Source organism: Dioscorea cayenensis, chromosome 5 (genome assembly GCF_009730915.1).
Source record: "Dioscorea cayenensis subsp. rotundata cultivar TDr96_F1 chromosome 5, TDr96_F1_v2_PseudoChromosome.rev07_lg8_w22 25.fasta, whole genome shotgun sequence".
NCBI lineage: Eukaryota > Viridiplantae > Streptophyta > Magnoliopsida > Dioscoreales > Dioscoreaceae > Dioscorea > Dioscorea cayenensis.
Window position 1 is genome coordinate 10,215,917 of NC_052475.1, and position 22,543 is coordinate 10,238,459.

The following is a 22,543-nucleotide window of genomic DNA, read 5'->3' on the forward strand; positions in this document are numbered from 1 at the left end:
CCTTAGAGTTTTCTCGGGTTAGACGAAGAAGCCACAGGGGCGTGGAGATTCCCTTATGGGTCGGGCGTACGGGAGTTGATATTTTTCGCACGCCCCTGTTGATTCTCTGTGGTTTAGTGTTTTGCCGAGAGCGTACAGGGGCGTAGAGGGGCGTGCGTCTGCCCCTGTTGATTCTCTGTGGTTTCACACGGGTGTGGGTAAATTTCGCACGCCCATGTGGATATGCAGAAATCATAAGGCTGCGATTTCCTTTCTAAATCTATCGTGCCCTTTTTATTTTTACACTTCCACAAACTCAGAGAACACTCTCTCGCACTCTTCCGATCTTCCACCGCTAGTTTAGAGAAGTTCATACGAGTTTTCAGATCGATTTACAGATTTTGAACTTTATCTTGTCGATAAACCTACGTTTCTCTCCAATTTTCATCATTTCTCGATTTTTGTGATTTCGTTGATTGAATGAGTGAATGTGACTTATTTTTGCTCTAAAAAGGGTTAAAATTAATTCACGACGAGTTTAAAAGTGATTCAGGGGTGTATTTGTGGATTTTGGTCAGACGGCCGTGCGGCTTTCACGCCCCGAGGATCCACACGGCCGTGTGGAAATTCCACATGCCCGTGTGGATTCCTACAACATTGTCTTGTGAATGACTGAAGATTGATTTCTTTTCAATACTTCAAGTATGGTTCCCAGAACAAAGAAAGCAGGTGGCAAGTGCCCTCAAGAACCTACACTTGAGCTAGAGAGCATGGACTTTGCTGTCCCTGAGAACCAGGCTCAGTTTAAGCAGCTGTCGAAGCTTTAATTTTGTCAGACACGGTTTTCGGATTTGAGCTCGCTCAGGGAGGTGCAGCTAGTAGATGATATGGCAGATGAGATCGAGGAGTTGTTATCAGTGGTCAGTTGGCATAGGCTGTTACTTATACGTGATCCTGCTATCCACCTGCTCACATTGGAGGTGCTCACCTCATTTTAGCTTGATCGCTCTTATGCTCATTTTCGATAGCATTGACGCTATTCAATTTAGAGCTTTCGGATAGCATCATAGTATAAGTGTCACGCGGTTCTCCATAGAACTCGGATTATATGATGAGGCATTCACTGACATAAGAGTACGATGGGCTACTGACTGACTTCTCGGGAAGTTTGACTACTAATAAGTGCTTGTGCGATATGAATGCGAAGCATTCATTCCTTATGTTGAGCATTACTTTCCTCAGTTTTCTACATTAATATGTGTGTTTTATGTTACTTTTACGCAGGTAGGGTTGTGAGGCCGAGTATGAAGGAAATGGGCCAATGTGGATCATAATGCACCTATTTTGGAGGAGATCTTGTTAAGGTTCAAACGCGAAGACATAGGTCAGGTGTGAGATGCTAGAGTGTGTGCCAACCTCCTCGCATTCGAGTGAGCACATCTATTTGGAGGGACACAAAGGCAGTCATGCTCGAGCATTCCGACTTATGCATATAAGAACAAGAGCCCTGCCAACATGTACATCATTGAAGAAGCAAGTGATTCACGACGTGAATGTGTGCCCGTTTGCGTTACCCCGATGAAAGTATGGAATTGGGAAGTTAATCAGGTCGAAGACTGTAGTAGAGCACTGTAGCAACATTGTAGCAATTACACTGTTCATAGCCGGCCGAGAAATCAGAGAAACAGAGAATCCACACGGGCGTGTGGAAATTATCCACGGCCATGTGGAAATTCCGCACGGGCGCGTGTATCATCCACGCCCGTGGAGTTGCCCGATTCCAGCCCTATTTAAAGCTGATTCAGCCCCGATTTTGGTATTCTTTTCTCCATCTTTTCCCCAACTTATGAGAGGACTTCGGCTAGGGTTTCGAGGGGTATTTGCCAAGGTTTTGGAGAAGTTCTACGGCTCCGACATCGTGATTCCATTAGGAAGAATGTTGGTAGAGGAGCTTCAATCAAGGCGTATCCTATACCGGATGAAGAAATCTTTGGACGACGAGTACAGGACTCTCCACAAGACCATCGACACGACCATCGAGGGGGTTTCTTTATGGATTCATTACTTTTACATTCGATTTCTTTGATTGTATTAAGCTCCATGGAGAGCTAAACCCCTAGTGGGTACTTGGATGATTGTGAACCCTAGGATGTATTCGTTTCATTGAACTTCTTTATTATGCTTTCAATAAATTGATGTTTATTGTGAGTTCCAACCTTGAATGCTTGATTGTATGAACATTTCCCCTAGAGTGACACTAGGGTTGAGAGTTCTTGTTGGTAACCTTGTGAGTGAGTGACACACCACTAGCGTTAGACAAAGTTAGGTTGGAGAGGGTTGAGATGGTGAGTCGGGAGGTACAGGAGCGTCCCCTTTCCCCTTCGACATGATAGATTCTACCTCCGTTCCTCGAGTTCTTTGCGGCAATAATGGAGTGAATGGTCTAAGGGATGAACCTCCGCTAGGGCCTAGTTGCGCGTGCAATGGAGTGAAGCGTTGAGAGGATCTTAGTATCTAGAGCTTAATTGTGGCTAGGGACCTTCCATCTGGACCAAAGGGGTAGGTCTATATTTAGGAAGAGATTTATCACTTGGAATCCCTAGAGCTCATTGCAACTCTATGCGAGTGCGAGGTGTTGAGATTGTTCGATTTCTCCTCCGGGACATGTATAGAGTTAGGCATAGTTGATCTTAGATTTGGGACTATGTATGTAAGGATTTCCATGACTCACCATTGCATTGATTAGGAAGCATAATAGAGAGTTCTTGCACTTGAAGCGATCATCCTAGGTGAAGCATTATCCGAGTACCCTATTCTCTATCGATTGCCTTACCCTCTTCTTACTTTTGCTCTTTCACTTGTTGTTTTTATTGTTAAGAATTGAATCAATTTCACACTTATCACTATTGATATTCCACATAGCTAAGAATCAAATTAAGTATTTTCATTCCCTACTCCCTGTGGATTCGACCCCGCTCACCCGGGATTATTACTTTGACAAGCCCGTGCACTTGCGGGATATAAGCAAGGGGAACTTGTCAACTACCTAGAAGACATATAAAATACTGTGTGGTAAGGGTCAGTATGAGCTAGGAGTGTCCAAGGCTGCATGCCTCTCCTGACCAAGCTACAGATATCCTAATGCCATCCTGAGTAGATCAGTGAATGGCCGTGGCGATAGCACTGGAGTTTTAAGTAAACAGGAACTTCTATACTTATACTCCATGGTGTCATGCTAGCCGATTCACTTGGTACACATCATAGCCGAGTACCTGAGACATCAAGGATATTATTCCAAGATCAGTGTCATTTTTTCCGACCCATACATCACTAGACTCCTCCTGGGGTTGGGATTATGAGACACGATCAGAGGGGATAAGAAGATGACAGTACCAGCACCCCTTGGGTTAGAGACGATGAGGCTCATAGGCATGATTGGAAAGTATCCGGGCGAGGTTTATGTACTGAAAATGCCCTCACCAGAGCCATTTGAGACTGAGAGAGTTACAACATAGGGTTCTTAGCAGGCGTTAGAGGTACCGCTCGAGCAAGATCAGACAAAAGCACCCCCTACAATGCATGAACCTCTACCAGTGCAGATACTTTCCCCGACTCAAGCCCATGATCGTTTGGAGAGGCTCGAGAACGCGGTAGGGGTATTACAGGCGGATGTGGCCGAGATTCATGTGACACAGAGGCCACAACATACCGAATTCATGGCGTGTTTTGACATCATACAACATCTGTTAGATCAAGACATGGGACCATTATTTGTGATTAGCCAACCTCCGGCTCTTTCGGCTCCTCCAGCACCATCATCACCGGTTCATGCACCGATCGATCAACCTGTTCCACCACTGGTAGCAGCAGTAGAGCCAACCTCCGACGACACCGACGCTTAATACGTCTTAGCTTTACTTTGTGCTTTTATTTTTCTTCATTTATTTTTGCATTTTATTTTGGACTTGTACACTTAGAAAGGATTTTCTTCTGAGTTTATCTTTTAATTTTGCTTTGTTGTCTTGCATTTTAGTTCATTGTTCTATCTTTTATATATACTCTAGTTGTTTTTGTTGAGCTTCACTAAACCCCCTTGTGTATACATGCAGATGGTCTTGTCAGTATGGGAAATGAGAACTAGTCATTGACATGGCCAATGTGAGCCGTGTGTACTTCACAACCCGTTGGAACTTTATTCCCAGGGATTTAGCTCCATCAAACGCAACACTAGGAGTCAGGGGAGTATTGTTTCAATTTGCCACTTCCACATTTATGCTTGATTGATTTATTTTCTATTGTGCTTGCATGGTACATGAGGATAATGTACATCTTAAGTGTGGGGGAGAGTTTACATTGCACACGTCCTTTATATAAATTTTGATTGACATACATGTTCGCGTAGCCAATAGCGGTTCACCTTAGTTGCAATGATTGTATTCTCGAGTTTAGGAGAATTTTAACATCGAATGTTTTCATGCTTTAGTTTTTTCTTGAATTTCTAGGAATTTTTGCCCGATTGATACCTTTTGCACTACTCACTCTTGAAACTCTTTTGGAAACTCAAGTTTGATGTTTAAGGGACTCATTAGTTTTGTTTCTTTTGTATTTTTCTTTAAAAAAATTTGGAAAAAGAAAAGAAAAAAAAAATATAGATATATTGTTTAGTTGTCCATTTTGGGTGGAAAGAGCTACCACCTATAAAGTATGAAGCTACTCTCATAAGTCAGATACTAGTTATGCCCTAATGAGAGAAAGAGCTATCTCATGGGATGAATGAAAGCTACCACCTCGGTAGAAAGAGCTACAACCTCGAAAGTGTGAAAGCCACCTTAGCGGCCGCTTGGAAAATAGCTACCTTAGAGGATGTGTGAAGCTGCTACCATCTTTTTATTTTGTTATGTTTTGTAGATAATAGGTCCCTTATACTTAGAACTTTGAGTAGTATACTTTGGGTTAAATTGAGTGAGTTTACACATACTTGCATAATTTCGGGTTTGTTGTGCTTTTTGATTTGAGTTTTGATAAATGCTTGTGTGATAAGAATACGAAATGTTCTTTTCATTATAATGAGCATTACTTTTATTGGGTTTTAACGCTAATATGTGTGTATTTATGTTACGTTCATGCAGATAGGGTTGTGAGGCCGAATATTAGAGAAAGAAGCCAATGTGGATCGTAAATGCACATTTGGAGGAAATCTTGAGTTTTTGACGGTCACAATAGAGGGAAGTTCTAGAGGATAAACTCCGCTAGGGCTTAGTTGCGCGAGCAACAGAGTGAAGCGTTGAAGGGACTCTAGTGTCTGGGGCTTAGTTTGTGACTAGGAGCCTTTCGCCTGGACTAAAGGTTTAGGTCTATACATAGGAAGAGGGTTGAGACTGAGCGATTTCTCCACCGGGATATAGTGTAGAGTTAGTCATGGTTGACCTTAAATTTGGGAGCGTGTGCTTAAGGATTTCGATAACTCATTGAGCATTGATTAGGAAGTATAATAGTTGTTCTTGCACTTGAAACATTAATCCTAGGGAGAGCATTGCCCGAGTACCTGACTTCTATTGATTGCCTTACCTCTCACTTACCTTTGCCTTTCATTCTTGTTTCTTTTTATCTTTGTTTTCATTACATTTATCTTGTTCACTTTCATGTGGTTAAGTAGCAATATAAGTATTTTTACTCCTTACTCCTTGTGGATATGATACCCCACTCACCTGGGATTTATTATTTGACAAACCCGTGTACTTGCGGGTCACACACAAGGGGTGTTGTAAGTCTTTCTTCTTGTGCGGCATATTCTTTTGCAACACCGCCGAACAAGAGGCATCTAAGATCACCATGCACTCTCCTCCAACTTCCTCTTGTTGGTAAAAAGATCTTACAAGAACTTGGCATACCGAGGCATTTAAGACAACGCCTCCACAAAAGGAATGTTGATATGCAATTGCTTGAATACACCCAAGAACTTCTTGTATTGCTCATCATTTTTGTCTTTCTTCAATCTTGAAGGATACAAGATTCTTGGCTTATAAAGTAGGGGTGCCACCTCTTTCTCTTTGTTAGCTCTCTCCTCAACCTCCATGACCTCGGGTGCCTCAACATTGGTATTCTCGCTTGGAAGCCTACCCTCAACCTCATGACCATTTCTCAAATATATCGCCTTCACATGTTCTCTCGGGTTAGTCTCGGCAAGCTTCCTTGTGGTCTCTCCGATAGAGACTTCGCAATTTGTCCCACTTGATTTTCTAGATTGTGCAACATAGCAGTATGGTTGTGAAGTATAGCCTTAACCGATTGGAACCATATATCCGATGATTCTAAAAATCTAGTCAAGGCTTTCTCTAAGTCGGTCATCTTGGTTTTCAAGCCTAAAACTCTATTCTCTGTGTTCAGGACTTGTTGTTGTTGAAAACTCGGTCGAGCTATGGCTTTTTGTTGCCCTTGGTTACTCCATGAGAAATTGGGGTGGTTCCTCCACCCTAGGTTGTAGGTGTTGCTGTAAGGATTACCTAGTACCCTTCTCGAATTGCCCGCAAAGTTGCAATTGAAATAGGACTATCAAACGGCGTATGTGAACCCCCGCAATCATCACAACTCATGATCATAGCCACCCTTGGTGAATTCAATGTATCTAATTTGTTCCTCAATGCCTCTACTTGGGCTGCTAAGGATGTAACTGCATCAATTTTATGGTGTCCGGCCACTTTCTTCTTTTTCCTTCCATTCCATTGGTAGCTATTCATGGCCATTTCCTCTACCAACTGTCTTGTTCCCCATTGTACCTCCTGCGGTGGCATCTAGAAGTTGCCTTGTACTTGGATTCCACCCGTTGTAAAGTCTGAATGATCATCCATTCGTGGAATCCATGCTATGGACACTTTCAGAAAAGGTCCTTGAATCACTCTCATGTCTCAAACAAGGATTCAAGCTCCATCTGAACAAACGACGATATTTCATTATGAAGCTTCGCCAATTTCCCCGGAGGGAAGTACCTTGCAAGAAAAGCATCGACCATTTCATTCCATGTCGTGATAGATGCTCGTGGTAAAGAATGTAGCCACTACTTTGCTTTTTCTTTTAGAGAGAATGGGAAAGCCCTCAATCTTATAGCGTCATCCGTAACACCGTTAATCTTCAGTATAACACAAACTTCCAAGGAATTTTCAATATGCTTATCTGGATCCTCATCGGCCAAACCATTGAACTGCGCCGACTGCTGTATTGTTTGGATGAATGCTGGCTTTCACTCAAAGTTTGGAGCTATAATTGGGGGCCGCAAAATGCTAGATTGTGTCCCCAATACTGACGGTCTGGCGTAATCAGAAAGTGTTCTCTATTGTTCATTCTGTTCTGCCATGCTATTAGACCCTTCAACTTCCACTTCAGCTAGATTCAACAGTTCTTGTACAATTTCTTTACCCTTTCTTCTGAGTGTATGTTCACATTCAGGATCACCTTTAATTAATATCGAAGGGTTCCCATGGGTCATAAGCTAGAGTTGCACCAAAATAAAGACAAAAAATCATAACTATGATAGAATAGGAAGATGTGAAGTAGAATGAATGATGAATGGCTAAGATAACAAACTACAAAGTATATCTAAATGTCTACTCCCCGGAAATGTTGCCAAAAACTTGACAACGCTCCTTGTGTATGACCCACAAGTGCACGGGTTTGTCGAAGTAATAAATCCCAAGTGAGTGGGGTATCATATCCACAAGGAGTAGGGAATAAAAATACTAAAATTGCTACTTAACTAAGCGAAGATAAATAATGATTGTGTTGATAAAGTGTAATGTAAGTAGAAACAAAAGAAATAAGAACAAGAGGCCCAAGTAAAGTGAGAGGAAAGGCAATTGATAGAAGTGGGTACTTGGACAATGCTCCACCAGGACTAAAGTTTCAAGTGCAAGACCTACTATTATGGTTCCTAACTAATGCTTAATGAGTCATGGAAGTCCTAAAGCACACGGCCCCAAACCTAAGGTCAACCGTGACTAACTCTACACTATATCCCGATGGAGAAATCGCTCAGTCTCAGCACCTTACACTGTATAAAGTTGCATGGACTTCTAGGGATTCCAAGTGATAAACCCTATTACTATGTGTAGATCTAACCCTTTGGTCCAAGCGAAAGACACCCTAGTGATAATTAAGCCCCAGATACTAAACTCACTTCAACACTTCACTCTATTGCTCGCACAACTAAGCCCCAGCGGAGTTCATCCTTTAGTTCTTCACTCTATTCTAACTGCAAAGAATTCCAAGAATTAGAGGTAGGATAAATCACAGTGGAGAAAAAAAGGGACGCTGCGCTACCTCTCAATTCACCCTCTCAACCCTCTCTAATCTAGCTTTGTCTAATCCTCATGGTGTGTCACCCATCCACAAAGGTTACCAAGATGAACTCTCAACCCTAGTGTCACTCTAAGGGAGAAATCATTCAACAAACACTCAAGATTGAAACTCAATTAAAAACATCAATTAAGGAAGGCATAATAAAAGGTTAAAGAAATATTAACATCCTAGGGTTTACAAAATCTAAGTACCCATTAGGGGGTTTAGCTCTCCATAGAGCAAGATACAATCAATAATGAAATCAAAAGTAAAAACAAGTAATCCCCCTCTCGGTAGTCGTGTCGATGGTCTTGTGGAGTAGCCTCGACATCTCCAAAGTCCCCTTGTCTGTCCTAGGGCACATATTGCCGGATCGATGCCGACGAAAGCTCCCCCAATAACCTTCTTCCAAGCGAAGCAAAGTGTCTAATCCGTAGAACTACTCCAATGAATTGCGAAAGCCTCTCAAAACCCTTGCTGATGGCCTCTCAAAAGATGGAGAAAAGTTGGGGAGAAAAGTGAAAGATTCCTCCCAAAATCAGGTTGAACCACGGCTTAAATAGGGCAGGAATCGGGTATCCACACGCCCTTGTGGATTTGTCACACGGGCCTGTGGAATTTCCATACGGGCGTGGAGAATTTCCACACGCCCGTGTGGATTCTCTGGAAACTTAATTTTTGGTCGGCTATGAACAGTAACTGCTACATTGTCTTGCTACATTGATTTGCTAAGGTAACCTACTGCAGTACTCTGCCAAAATACTCCCGATTCCACACTTTTTATCTAGGCAACATAAACAAGCACACGTTTATGCCATAGAACACAACTCTTCTTCAATCAAAGGCCTCATTGGTGAAGATCTTGCTATCAATGCACAAGTCAAGATATGCAAATGTGACTGCCTTCGTGCCCCTCCAACTCATTATAATGACTCAAATACATGGAGGTTGGCACACATTCTCGTTTCTCAGAGCTCCCACTTGTGTCTTCGTGTGTGTTCTTTCCAATATTCCACCAAATAGCGTGTTCATAATCTATTTTTGACTTTTTTTCTTAATACTTAGCTTCACAACCCTACATGCGCAAAAGTACACAAATACACATGTATTAGCTCTTAAACCTAATAAAACTAATCCTCATCATAATGAGACATTACTTCACATTCTTAACACTCAGGCACTTACCATAAACCCTAGGATGTTATTATTTCATTGAACTTTTATTATGTTTTCCTTAATTGATGTCTTTAATTGAGTTCCAATTTTGAATGCTTGTTGAATGATTTCTCCCTTAGAGTGACACTAGGGTTGAGAGTCTACATTGGTAGTCCTTGTGAGTGAGTGACACACCATGAGGGTTAGACAAAGCAAAATTAGAAAGGGTGAAGAAGGTGAGTCGAGAGGTAGCGGAGCGTCCCCTTTCCTCTTTGTTGTGATTAATCCTACCTCCGTGTTCCAAGAGTTCTTTTTAGTCACAATAGAGTGAAGTGCTAAGAGAGGAACAACACTGGGGCTTAGTTGCATGAGCAACAGAGTGAAGCGTTGAAGTAATCCCAGTGCTAGGTCTCAATTGTGACCAGGGGTCTTTCGCCTGGACCAAAGGGTTAGACTTATATTAGGGAATAGGGTTTATCACTTGGAATCCCTAGAGCTTCTTGCAACTGTACACAGTGTGAGGTGTTGAGATTAATTAATTTCTCCACTGGGCATAGTATAGAGTTAGTCATGGTTGACCATAGGTTTGGGACTTTTTATTTTACGATTTCCAAGACTCATTAAGCATCAGTTAGGAGATATAATAGTTGGTCTTGAACTTGAAGCAATAATCCTAGGGGGAGCAATGTCCGAGTGCCCCACTTTCTATTGATTTCCTTTTCTTTCATTTTATTGCTCCTCTCATTCTTATTTTCTTTAGTCCTTTTCATATTGATTTTGTTCACACCACTATCGATTCATTTTCACTTTAGTTAAATAGCAATCTTTGTGTTTTTTATCACTATTCCCTATGGATTCGACTACCCACTCCCCGGGGTATCATTACTTTGACAAACCCGTGCACTTACGGGTCACACGCAAGGAGTGTGTCAAGTTTTGGTGCCGTTGCCGTGGAATAGGCATTTTAGAAACACTTTGCACTTTGTTATTTTAGCTATTCATCATTTACTCCATTTCACACTTTCTTATACTATCATTGTTCTGATTTGTTTTTCTTTCTTTTGTAGCAACTCCAAGTTATAACCTGAGGGAACCCTTCGACATTGGTTGAAGGAGATCCTGAACTTGAATGAACACTTTGTAGAAGGGGTGAAGAACCTGTGTAAGAACAGAATCATTCAGCTGAAATAGAAGGTGAAGGATCTAAAAACATGGCTAAACAAGAGGGCCAATGAAGAACTCTTTCAGATTTTGTTAAACCTACTATTCATGGGACACAATCAAGCATTGTGAGGCCACTAATAGAAGCCCAGAATTTTGAGTTGAAACCAGCCTCTATTAAGATGGTTCAACAATCTGGACAATTTAATGGGTTAGCCGATGAAGACCTGAACAATCATATTGAGAACTTCCTTGAAGTGTGTGGCATGTTGAAGATCAATGGGGTTTCTGATGATGCAATTCGCTTTAGGGCTTTCCCATTCTCTTTGAAAGGAAGGGCCAAACAATTGCTTCATTCATTTCCAAGAGCTTCCATCACAACATGGAACAAAATGGTCGGAGCTTTCCTTGCAAGGTACTTTCCTCCGGGAAAATTGGCAAAGCTTTGCAATGAGATATCTTCATTTGTTCAGATGGAGCTTGTAACTTTGTTTGAGACTTGGGAATGATTCTAGGACCTTTTTCAGAAGTGTCCACAACATAGGTTCCCAAGTGGATGATCATTAATACATTTTATAAAGGGTTGAGCTCAAGCAACAAACAACTTCTAAATGCTGCCGCAGGAGGTACAATGGGGAACAAGACTCCCGAAGAAGCTCAGCAATTAATTGAAGAAATGGGTTTGAATAGACACCAATGGAATGCAAGATAAAGGAAGAAAGTGGTCTCAATCCATGAAATTGATGCGGTTATATCCTCGGCAGCCCAAGTAGAGGCATTAAGCAAGAAATTGGATACATTTACTTCACCAAGGGTAACCACAATCACAAGTTGTGATGGTTGTGAGGGTTCGCATATGTTATCCGATTGTCCTATTTCGATTGCTACTTCAGCCCCAACTGAACAAGTAGACTTTGTGGGTAATCTGGGAAGAGGACAAGGTAATCCTTATAGCAACACCTACAACCAAGGGTGAAGAAGCCATCACAACTTTTCTTGGAATAACCAAGGGCAGCAAAAGGCCATGGCACCACCAGGTTTTCAACAACAACAAGCCCCGAAAACGGAGAACTGAGTTTCAAGCTTGGAAACCCGGATGACCGATTTAGAGAAAGCTTTGAAAAGATTCGTCCAGTCATCGGACACAATGTTTCAATCTGTTGAAGCTACACTTCACAACCACACCGTATCATTGCACAATCTAAAAAATCAAGTGGTGCAAATTGCAAAGTCTCTATCAGAGAGACCACAAGGAAGCTTGCCTAGAAACACCTAAATCAATCCAACAGAACAAGTGAAGGCAATAACTTTGAGAAGTGGTTTTGAGGTTGAGCGTAGGCTTCCGAATGAGAAGACCAATGTTGAAGAACCCGAGGTCATGGAGGTTGGGGAGAGAACTAAATGAAATGAGGTGACACCCCCACCTTATAAGCCAAGAATCCCTTATCCTTCAAGGTTGAAGAACGACCAAAATGATGAACAATACAAGAAGTTCATGGTTCTATTCAAGCAATTGCACATCAATATTCCTTTTGTGGAGGCATTGTCCCAAATGCCTCGGTATGCAATGTTTTTTAAGGATCTTTTGACCAACAAGAGAAAGTTGGAAGAGAGTGCATCGGTGATCTTAGATGCCTCTTGTTTGGTGTTGTTACAAAAGAATATGCCGAACAAGAAGAAATACCGCAGAAGCTTTGTTATTCCGTGCAACATTAGTAATATGGGTGAAGAGATGGTATTGGAGGATTTAGGGGCTAGTATCAACATCATTCCATACTCGTTCTTTCAAAAGCTAGGCTTGGGAGAGCCTAGGCTCACTCGGAGGACACTTTAATTGGTGGACCGAATGGTTAGACATCCAAGGGACATTATCGAAGACGTACTTGTGAAGGTTGACACGTACATATTTCCTGTGGACTTTGTAGTGTTGGATATCGACAAGGATGTAGATGTTCCTTTGATACTTGGGAGGCCATTCTTGCACACTTCCAAGGCACTTATCGACATGGACAGTAGGGAGTTAAAACTGAGGGTTGGCGATGACAAGTTGACATACCGCCTCGCCAAAGCCATGCTACATTCTCTTGACTTTGATGATACTCTTTACTTCCTTAACACTACCAATGAACTAATAGATGAATATGTGCAGGAAATGATAAATCCGGACCCATATGATGGGGTGCTAGACCAAAGGAGTGGAAAATGAAGAAGTCTTGATGCTTGGTCTAGATAAAAAGGTACAATCTACCCCGGGGATCGTGAAGAAGGTGCTCTGAAAGATGAAGCGAGCAAGGAGACGCCACAAGAACTGCCCCAAGGCTAATGGGGATATACAAGAATGGAGTGAGGGTGACAAACCCTCATGTGGTAATATGCTCGATAACTCCTCCTCTACCCTCAAAAGATTATGTTCATCATGCTTTCAAGTTATGGGTAAGAGAGAAACCTTCATCCATGAGCCCCCGTGAGGTAAGGAGAGGTACATCAAGCTTAGTGATATTGAACAAGCCCTTCTTGGGAGGCAACCCAAGTCTTTACTGTTTTTCTAGGTCTTAGTTTAGAACTTATATGAATAAGAGCTTAAGTGTTGGTGTCTTTATCTTTAACATGCTATTGTTATGTTTTTCTTGTGGATCGTTAGTATTTTCATGTGGTTAATTGCGTGTGGCAAAGTTTTCTTGGTTATTTGAGCATGTTTTTCATGATTCTTTGGGTTACTTGCGCATATTATAAGCATGCTTTGAATAGGTGTTAAATGTTCAGAAATTTTCTGCAAACTCTGTGATTTTTTCTATGTCATCCAGAGAAGACACATGGCCGTGTGGAATTTCCACACGGGCGTGTGTTTTTGTTTAAAGCTCATCCCGAGAGGACACATGGGAGTGTGTCTGCCCCTGTGAATGGCCTTGTGACAGTTACACGCCTGTAGGTAATTTCCACATGGGTGTGTGTTTCTCTGTAGACATTTAGAGCTCTATTCCTAGAAGACACAGGGGCGTCTGTCTGCCCCTGTGTCTGACCTTGTGCATTACACACGGGCGTGGGTAATTTCCACACGCCCGTGTGATTTCCTACAGAGAAGACCTCACTATCCCGAGAAGACATAGGGGTGTGTGAATGCCCCTATGAGTAACCCTGTAAAGATCCACGCCCATGTGGAATTTACACATGGGTGTGTGAAACACTTAGATGAATTTCTCGTGTGGACAGAGGAGCCACAGGGGTGTGTGGGTGCCACTGTGGGTGAGGCACATGGGCGTCAGGAGTTTCCACACACCCGTGTGGATGCATTCAGAGACAAAGTGTGCTATCCCAAGAGCATACAGGGGCATGTGCCTGCCCCTGTGAGGCTCCCCTGTACAGTCACACGGGCATGGGTAATTTCCACACGCCCGTGTGGATGTACAGAACATCAAGAAGCACGGGTTTTCTTTAAAATCTCTTCTCATTTCTTCATCTTCTCACTCTCAAACATTTTGAGAATGCGTCCTTGCACTCTCCCGACGTTGCACTGTCATTTTAGATGGATTTTAGTCCAGTTTTCCAGCCAATTTCAAGTTTTCTATCTTTATCTTGTCGGTAAACAATTATTATCTTTTTTCTTCGCCATACTTGATTTTATTCGATTGAATCTGGTAAATATGCTTCATTTTGATCTCTAAATGATAGATTCATGTTTTAGAAGCATTTTAGAACAAATTTATGATGTGTTTTTTAGTATATTTCATAGAGCCCATGTGGCTTTCATGCCCGTGGATCCACACGGGCGTGTGGAATTTCCACACGGGCATGTGGATTTCTGCAGTTTTGTTTTGTGAGTTTAACTGATCATTTTTCTTTTTCAACACTTGTAGATATGGCTTCCAGGACTAAGAAAGTGGCCGGCAAGCATCCCCGAGAGGCATCTCCCTAGCCCGAGCACATAGAATTCTTGATTCCTGAGCATCCAGGCTAGATTTGAGCGGTTATCGAAGCTCAAATTTGGTCGGACTCGATTTCTAGATCTGAGTTCACTCAAGGAAGTGCAGTTAGCTAATGATATGGCCGATGAGGTTGATGAGCTTCTCTTTGTGGGTAGCTGGAGGAGATTATTGCTCATACAAGAGCTAGCTATCCGCATGCTTACACTAGAGGTGCTCTCATCGTTTGAGGTCAATCACTCTTAAAGCTACTTCTTGAGCATTGACACGATCTAGTTTAGAGTATTTGGACATCACCACAGCATGAGCATCAGTCAATTTTTTATTCTACTTAGACTGTACGATGAGGCATTCATAGACATAGAGGAGTACGCTCAATTACTAACAAATTATCCTGGCGCTTTGACCCCGCAGAGAGCGTATAGAGCATTATGTGGTCAGGGCCAGTATGAGCCAAGGGTGTCCAAGGCCATGTGCCTTTCTCGACCTGCATACCTCTACTTGCATGCCATTCTAAGCAGGTCAGTGAATGACCGTGGTGATAGCACAGGGGTACTGAGCAGACATGAGCTATTATACCTGTACTCCATGGTGCAGAGTCAATTGATCCATTTTTGGCACATTGTAGCTGAGTATCTGAGGCACCAGGGATAGTACGCCAGGATTGGAGTTATTTTCTTAGGCCCTTACATCACTCGACTTATCATGGGGATGGTTCTTGTAGATGCCATCGAAGGGGCAGAGAAGACGAACATAAATGCACCCCTCGGCCTGGAGACCATGCGACTGATGGGTATGATTAGTAGGTATAGAGATGGGGTGTTTGTGCTGAACATGCCCCCACCAGAGCCATTTGAGGATGAGGGAGTTACAGTAAAGGGGTCTCAACCGGCGCAGGAGCCCCAACCTGAGCAGATTGAGATAGATGCACCACCTGCGGCACGGAAGCCACCAGCGGTCTGTATTTTCTCTCCTGCTCGAGCACATGATTGCTTTGAGAGGCTCAAGAGTGTTGTAGGGGTCCTTTAGAGTGATTTGGCTAAGGTTTATGCGCTACAGGCCGTGAACCACACTGAGGTGATGGCACGTCTGGATATTCTACAGCAACTTATTGAGAGAGACGTGGCCTCACCATTCATCATGCAACTAAGGACCCCTCAGGCATCCACAGCACCACCACCACTAGTTCAGGCACTGATTGGTCCACGAACATCAGTATCATCACCAGCAACAGCAGCAGAGAAGCCCCAGCCAGACACCGACGCTTGATGCGTCTTTATTTTTCTTTTAGTTTCTTATTTTTTATATTTTATTTCCGTATTTTATGTTGGACTTGTATCACTCAGAAAGGATCTTCCTTCTGAGTTTATCTTTTATTTTTGTTTCGAGTTGTATTTCATTACCTTATCTTTATATACTCGAGTTGTTTTTGTTTTTGTTGAGCTTCACTGAATCCCCTTGTGTATATGTGCAGATGGTCTTGTGAGTATAGAATTTGAGAACTAGTCATGAACACGGTCTTATAGCTGTGTATACTTCACAACCCAGTGGGACTTAACTCTCAATGAATATAGCTCCATCAAATGTACCATTTAGAGTTCAAAGTATTGTTTCAATTGCCAACTTACACATATGCTTTTGATTGATTTATATCTTATTGTGCTTGCTTGAGTATATTGAGGGCAATGTACATCTTAAGTGTGGGGAGAGTTCACATTACACATGTTCATTACATAAGTTTTGACTGAAATACATGCTCACATAGCCAATGGCGGTTCACCTTAGTTACAATGATTGTATTCTTAAGTTTAGGGGAATTTTTAACATTGAATGTTCTCATGCTCTAGTTTTACTTAATTTTTTGCAATTTTTGCCCGATTGACAATTGTTGCACTACTCGCTCATTAAAATCTTTTCGAAAGTCAAGTTCGATGTTTAATGGACTAGTTAGTTTTGTTTTCTTGTGTTAATTTTGCTTAAAAAATGAAAAATAAAAAGAGAAAAAAATACTTGTTTTAGTTGTTCATTTGGGGTGGAAAGAGCTACCACCTATGAAGTATGAAGCTACTCTCATAAGTTGGATACTAGTTATTCCCTAATGAGAGAAAGAGCTATCTCATGGGATGAGTGAAAGCTACTACTCTGGTAGAAAGAGCTACCACCTCGAAAGTATGAAAGCCACCTAGTGGTTGCTTTCGAAAGGGCTACCTTAGAGGATGTGTGAAGCTACTACCATCTTTTTATTTTGTGTTGTTTGTAGATAAATAAGTCCTTTATACCTAGAACTTTGAGGAGTATAAGTTGGGTCGACTTGAGTAAGTTTATACACACTTACACGATTTCGGGTTTGTTGTCCTTTTTGATTCGAGTTTTAGCTAAAGCATTGATTTTTCGTATTTGGTGTTGAAATTTCCCATACTTGTAGAATGCTTCCCTTGCATGGCTTGGTGAACCTAAGGCTAAGAACTTTCAATATTTCCTTCTTCTATGCTTCAATGTTTTCTTTTTGCTTAAGGACAAGCAAAAGCTTAAGTGTGGGAGGATTTGATAAGTGCTTGTGTATTAGTAATATGAAGTATTCTTTTTTTACGATGAGCATTTCTTTTCTCAGATTTTATTGCTAATACATGTGTTTTTGTGTTCTTTTGTGCATGTAGGGTTGTGGAGCCAAATGTTTAAAAAGGAAGCGAAAGTAGATTGTGATTGCACTTTGTTGATGGAATCTGGGAGTGAACAAACGTGAAGACACACAAGTTGTGCCCGAAAATACGTGAATGTGTGCCAATCTCCATGTGCTCAAGCAATTACATGGTTTGGAGGGGCACAAAGGTAGTTACATTTACGTATTCTGACTTGTGCAGTGCTAGCAAGATCTTCATCAATGTTATCCCTTATTGAAAAAGTGTCACTATCTACGGCATAGACGAGTGCCTATTTATGTTGCCTCGATGAAAAGTGTGGATTCGGGAGTGTTTTTGCAATAAAACTGTAGCAAATTGCTGTAACAATTTACTGTAGAAGTTACTATTTACAGGTCGCAGAAAATCAGATTCCTGTAGATTCACATGGGCGTGTGGAAATTCCACATACCCGTGTCGATTTGGGAATCCTTTTTTCCATCCTTTCTGCATCTTTTGCCACAACTTTGGAGAGTCCTGCGGCTAAGGTTTAGAGGGGTTTCGGCAATGTATTTGGAGTAGTTCTATGGCCATCGACACAACTTTCCTTTGGAAGAAAGTTATTGGGGGATGATAAGTGCTTGTGCACAGTTCACAGGGTTCATGGCGCATTTAGACGCTTTACAGCAGATCCTTCAAAGACATGCTACTGCACCTTTTCTACTGTGACCGCGCACCTCCCAAATGCCCCTGCATCACCATCATGTGACCCACCAGCATCTTCTGATCCAGCACCAGCAGTAGAGGAGCCAGAGCATGGCGCTGACACTTGACTTGCTTTTATTTTACTTCTACTTACATTCTATTTTGGACATGTTATCCTCAGAAAGGACTTTCCTTCTGAGCTTATTTTTCATTTTGTTGTCTCGAGTTGTATTTCTTGCCCTATCTTATATATACTTGAGTTTTGTTTTTCTTTTATTGAGCTCTACTAAACCCCCTCGTGTATACGTGAAGATGGTCTTGTCATCATGGGAATTGAGAACTTGTCATAGACACGGCCAAGGTGCTTCGGCACTTGCCCATGTGTGCCTCACAACCCATTGGAACATCACCCCCAAGGATTTAGCTTCATCAAATGCAACATTAGGAGTCAGGGGAGTATTGTTTTGATTGATTCTCCCACATTTATTCTTGATTGATATACATTATAAGTGAGCTTGCATTTGTGATTGAGGTCAATGTACAACTTAAGTGTGTGGGGGGGGGAGGGAGGAGCGGGGGAGTTTCATAGTGCACACATCTTTTACACTATTTTGATTGCTATATATGCTCACATAGTTACTGGCGGTTCACCTTACTTGCAATGATGGTATTCTTGAGTTTAGGAGAATTTTTAACATTGAATGTTCTCATGCTTTAGTTCTTGCTTGAATTTTTAGGAATTTTTGCCCGAATAACATTTTGTGCACTTCTCACTCTTTATACTCTTTTGGAAACTCAAGTCTAAGGTTAAAGGGACCCCAGTTTTAGTTTTGTTTACTTTGGGTTTGTTGTCCTTTTTTATTCAAGTTTTTAGCTAGAGCATTAATTCTTTCGTATTTAGTGTTGAAATTTCCTTTACTATTAGAATGTTGTCTTTGCATGCTTTAGTGAACCTAAGGCCAAGCACTTCCAACAGTTCCTTCATCTATGCATACAATGTTTTAATTTTTGGTTGAGGACAAGCAAAAGCTTAAGTGTGGGGGAGTTTGAAAAGTTCTTATGCGATAAGAATACGAAGCATTTTTTCCTAATGATGGGCATTACTTTTGTCAGGTTTTAGCGCTAATACGTGTATATTTGTGTACTTTTACGCAGGTTGGGTTGTGAGACCGATTATTTGTGAAAGAAGCCATTGCAGATCGTTTTTTGCATTATTTGGAGGAGATCTTGAGAAAGCTCAAACGCGGAGACATGAGTCGGGTCTAGAATGCTAGAATGTATGCCAACCTTCTTGTATTCGAGCTAAGGCAATGATTCGGAGAGGCACGAATGCAGTTATATCCCAGTATTCCGGCTTGTGCATATTTAGCAAGATCTCCACCAACATGACCGTTTATTAAAGAACCAAGATGATCTACGATGTGAATATGTGCCCGTTAACATTACCTCGATGAAAGCATGGATTCGGGAGTATTTTGGGTCGTCACTATAGCAGGTACTGTTCAAGCCGGCCGAAGAAGGAGCAAAACAGAGGAGCCACATGGGCGTGTGGAAATTCCACGCGCCCGTGCGTTAATTCCATAGGCCCGTGTGGAATATCCACAAGGGCGTGTGGAATCCCGATTCCAGCCCTATTTAAGGCCGATTTCAGCCCCGATTTCTATATTCTTTTCTCCATCTTTTCCCCAACTTGAGAGAGGGCTGCGACTAGGGTTTTGAGAGGTATTGGCTAAGGATTTCGAGAGGTTCTATGGCTCCAACATCGTCATCTCTTTAGAAGAAGGTTGGTTACGAAGCCTCCGTTGGATTGATTCGGCGAGGCATATCTTATACCGGACAAGGGGATCTTGCGACGAGTAGAGGACTCTCCGCAAGACCATCGCCACGACTATCGAGGGGATTTTTCCTATGGATTTCTTTCTTTTACATTTGATTTCATTATCATTTGTATTGTGCTCCATGGAGAGCTAAACCCCTAGTGGGTACTTGGGTATTTGTGAACCCTAGGATGTATTAGTTTCATTGAATCTCTTTATTTTGCTTTCAATTAATTGATGTTTTTGTGAGTTCCAATCTTGAATGTTTGATTGTTGAATACTCCCTTAGAGTGACACTAAGGTTGAGAGTTCATGTGGTAACACTTGTGAGTGAGTGACACACCATGAGAGTTTGACAAAGCTTGATTGGAGAGGGTTGAGAGGGTGAGTCGAGAGGTACAGGAGCATCCCTTTTCCCCTCCAGTGTGATAGATCCTACCTCCATTCCTCGAGTTCTTTGTTGCCATAATAGAGCGAATGAGCTAAGGGATGACCCTCCGCTGGGGCTTAGTTGCGAGTTCAACGGAGTGAAGCGTTGAGGTGATTTCAGCATCTAGGGCTTAATTGTGGTTAGGGACCTTTCTTCTTGACCAAAGGGTTAGGTCTACAATTAGGAAGAGATTAATCACTTGGAATCCCCAGAGCTCAACGCAATCCTTCTTACAAGTGCGAGGTTGTGAGGTTGTTCAACCTCTCCTCCAGGATATGTAGAAGATTAGGCTTGGTTAAGCCTAGATTTAGGACCATGCATTAAAAGGATTTCCCTGACTCACCATTGCATTAGTTAAGAAACATAATAGAGAGTTCTTACACTTGAAACAATTTTCCTTGGCGGATCGATACCGGATACTCCATCTTTATCGATTGCCTTACCTTCTCCTTTACTTTTGCTCTCTTTCGGGTTGTTTTACGTTTGAGAATTGAATCTTGTCACACATATTACTATTCATCTTTCATATAGTTAAGAAATAAATTAAGTATTTTTATTCCCTTTTCCCTGTGGATACGATACCCCACTCACCTGGGATTTATTACTTCAACAACCCCGTGCACTTGGGGGGAGCATTGTCAAGTTTTTGGCGCCGTTGCCGGGGAAAAGGCGTTTAGATATACTTTGCACTTTTGTTTCCTTAGCTATTCCTTTATCCATTCTATTTCACATTTTATTTTCTATCATCGTTCTGATTTGTTTTCTATCCTTTGTGCAGCTTCAGGTTGATGACCCGAGGGAAGCCCTCAATATTGATTGAAGGAGATCCCGAGCTTGAAAGAACACTTAGAAGAAAATGGAAAGGACCTGTGGAAGAACAATCTAATCTAGCTGATTTGGAAAATGAAGGGTCAGATATTATGGTAGAACAGAATGAGCAGTAGAGGACACTCTCTGATTATGCTAGACCCTCAGTTTTGGGCACACAATTGAGTATTGTGCGACCCCCAATTACAGCTCAGAATTTCGAGCTAAAGTCGGCATTCATCCACATGTTGCAGCAATCCGCACAGTTCAATGGTTTGGCCGATGAGGATCCAAACAGTCACATAGAGAACATTCTCGAGGTATGTGATATGCTCAAGATAAATGAGGTGACGGATGATGCCATCAAGTTGAGAGCCTTCCCATTTTCCCTAAAAGAGAGAGCAAAGCAGTGGCTACACTCATTACCTAGAGCATCGATTACTACATAGGAGGAGATGGTAGAAGCTTTTCTAGCCCGTTATTTCCCTCCTGGAAAATCTGCAAAGCTTAGGAATGAGATCTCGTCCTTTGTACAGTCGAAATTGGAGTCTCTATTCAAGACATGGGAAAGGTTCAAGGAGCTCCTGAGAAAGTACCCACAACACGGATTTCCGGAGTGGATGATTGTTCACACTATTTACAACGGGTTGAATCTATGTACAAGACAACTCTTGGATGTTGCAGTAGGATGTACCTTAGGTAGCAAGGCCCCTCGATGAGGCCCACCAACTTATTAAAGAAATGGGTTTAAACAACTACCAATGGATGCCAGAGACAAGAAAAAGGTGGCCGGTCCTCATGAGATAGATGCAGTAACTTCATTGGCGGCCAAGTGGAAAATTTGAGTAAGAAGTTAGATCTTCTAACTTCAAACAGAGTAGCGGCCGTGAGTACTTGCACTGGGTGTGGTAGAGGACATGCTCCCTCCGATTGCCCGATCTCTATTGGTGATGCATCTTTGGTTGAGAACGTCGATTTTGTAGGTAATGGCAGAAGGCTCAAGGAAACCCATATAGCAATACCTACAATCCATGTTGGAAAAATCATCCCAATTTCTCGTGGAGCAACCAAGGTCCACAAAAGGCCATGGGGCCACTGGGTTTCCAACAACAAGCCCCAAACGTGGAAAACAAAGTTTCAGGTTTGGAAACCCGAATGAGTGATTTGGAGAAGGCCTTGACTAGATTTGTGCAATCTTCAAATACAAGGTTTGAATCAGTTGAGGCTACACTTCGCAATCACACCGCATCTTTGAATAACCTTGAAAATCAGGTGGGGTAGATTGCGAAGTCTCTCTCAGAAAGGCCACATGGAAGCTTGCTGAGCAATACCGAGACCAACCATAGAGAGCATGTGAAGGTGATCACTTTGAGAAGTGGTCGTGAGGTTGAAGGTAGGGTTCTGGGTGAGAAGCCAAAAGAACACACACCCGAGGTTATAGAGGTTAAAGAGGAAATAATCAAGGAAAAGGAGGTGGCAACTCCACCTTTCAAGCCGAGAATCCCTTATCCCTCTAGATTGAAGAATGACCAAAGGGATGAATAGTACAAAAAGTTCCTAAGTTTGTTCAAGCAACTCCACATCAATATTCCTTTTGTTGAGCCATTAGCTCAAATGCCT

At 42.1% G+C, this 22,543-nt stretch overlaps 3 non-coding genes across 3 annotated transcripts; 1 reads left to right on the forward strand and 2 right to left on the reverse strand.

Moving 5' to 3' along the window:
• Positions 1-6,833: 6,833 nt before the first annotated feature.
• On the forward strand, positions 6,834-6,940 carry LOC120262595. Its single transcript, XR_005536860.1, has one exon. It is a non-coding gene; the product is annotated as a small nucleolar RNA R71 (small nucleolar RNA).
• A 4,126-nt stretch (positions 6,941-11,066) lies between these two features.
• On the reverse strand, positions 11,067-11,173 carry LOC120262613. The gene has a single exon (XR_005536877.1). It is a non-coding gene; the product is annotated as a small nucleolar RNA R71 (small nucleolar RNA).
• A 10,253-nt stretch (positions 11,174-21,426) lies between these two features.
• On the reverse strand, positions 21,427-21,533 carry LOC120262550. The gene has a single exon (XR_005536819.1). It is a non-coding gene; the product is annotated as a small nucleolar RNA R71 (small nucleolar RNA).
• Positions 21,534-22,543: the final 1,010 nt, after the last annotated feature.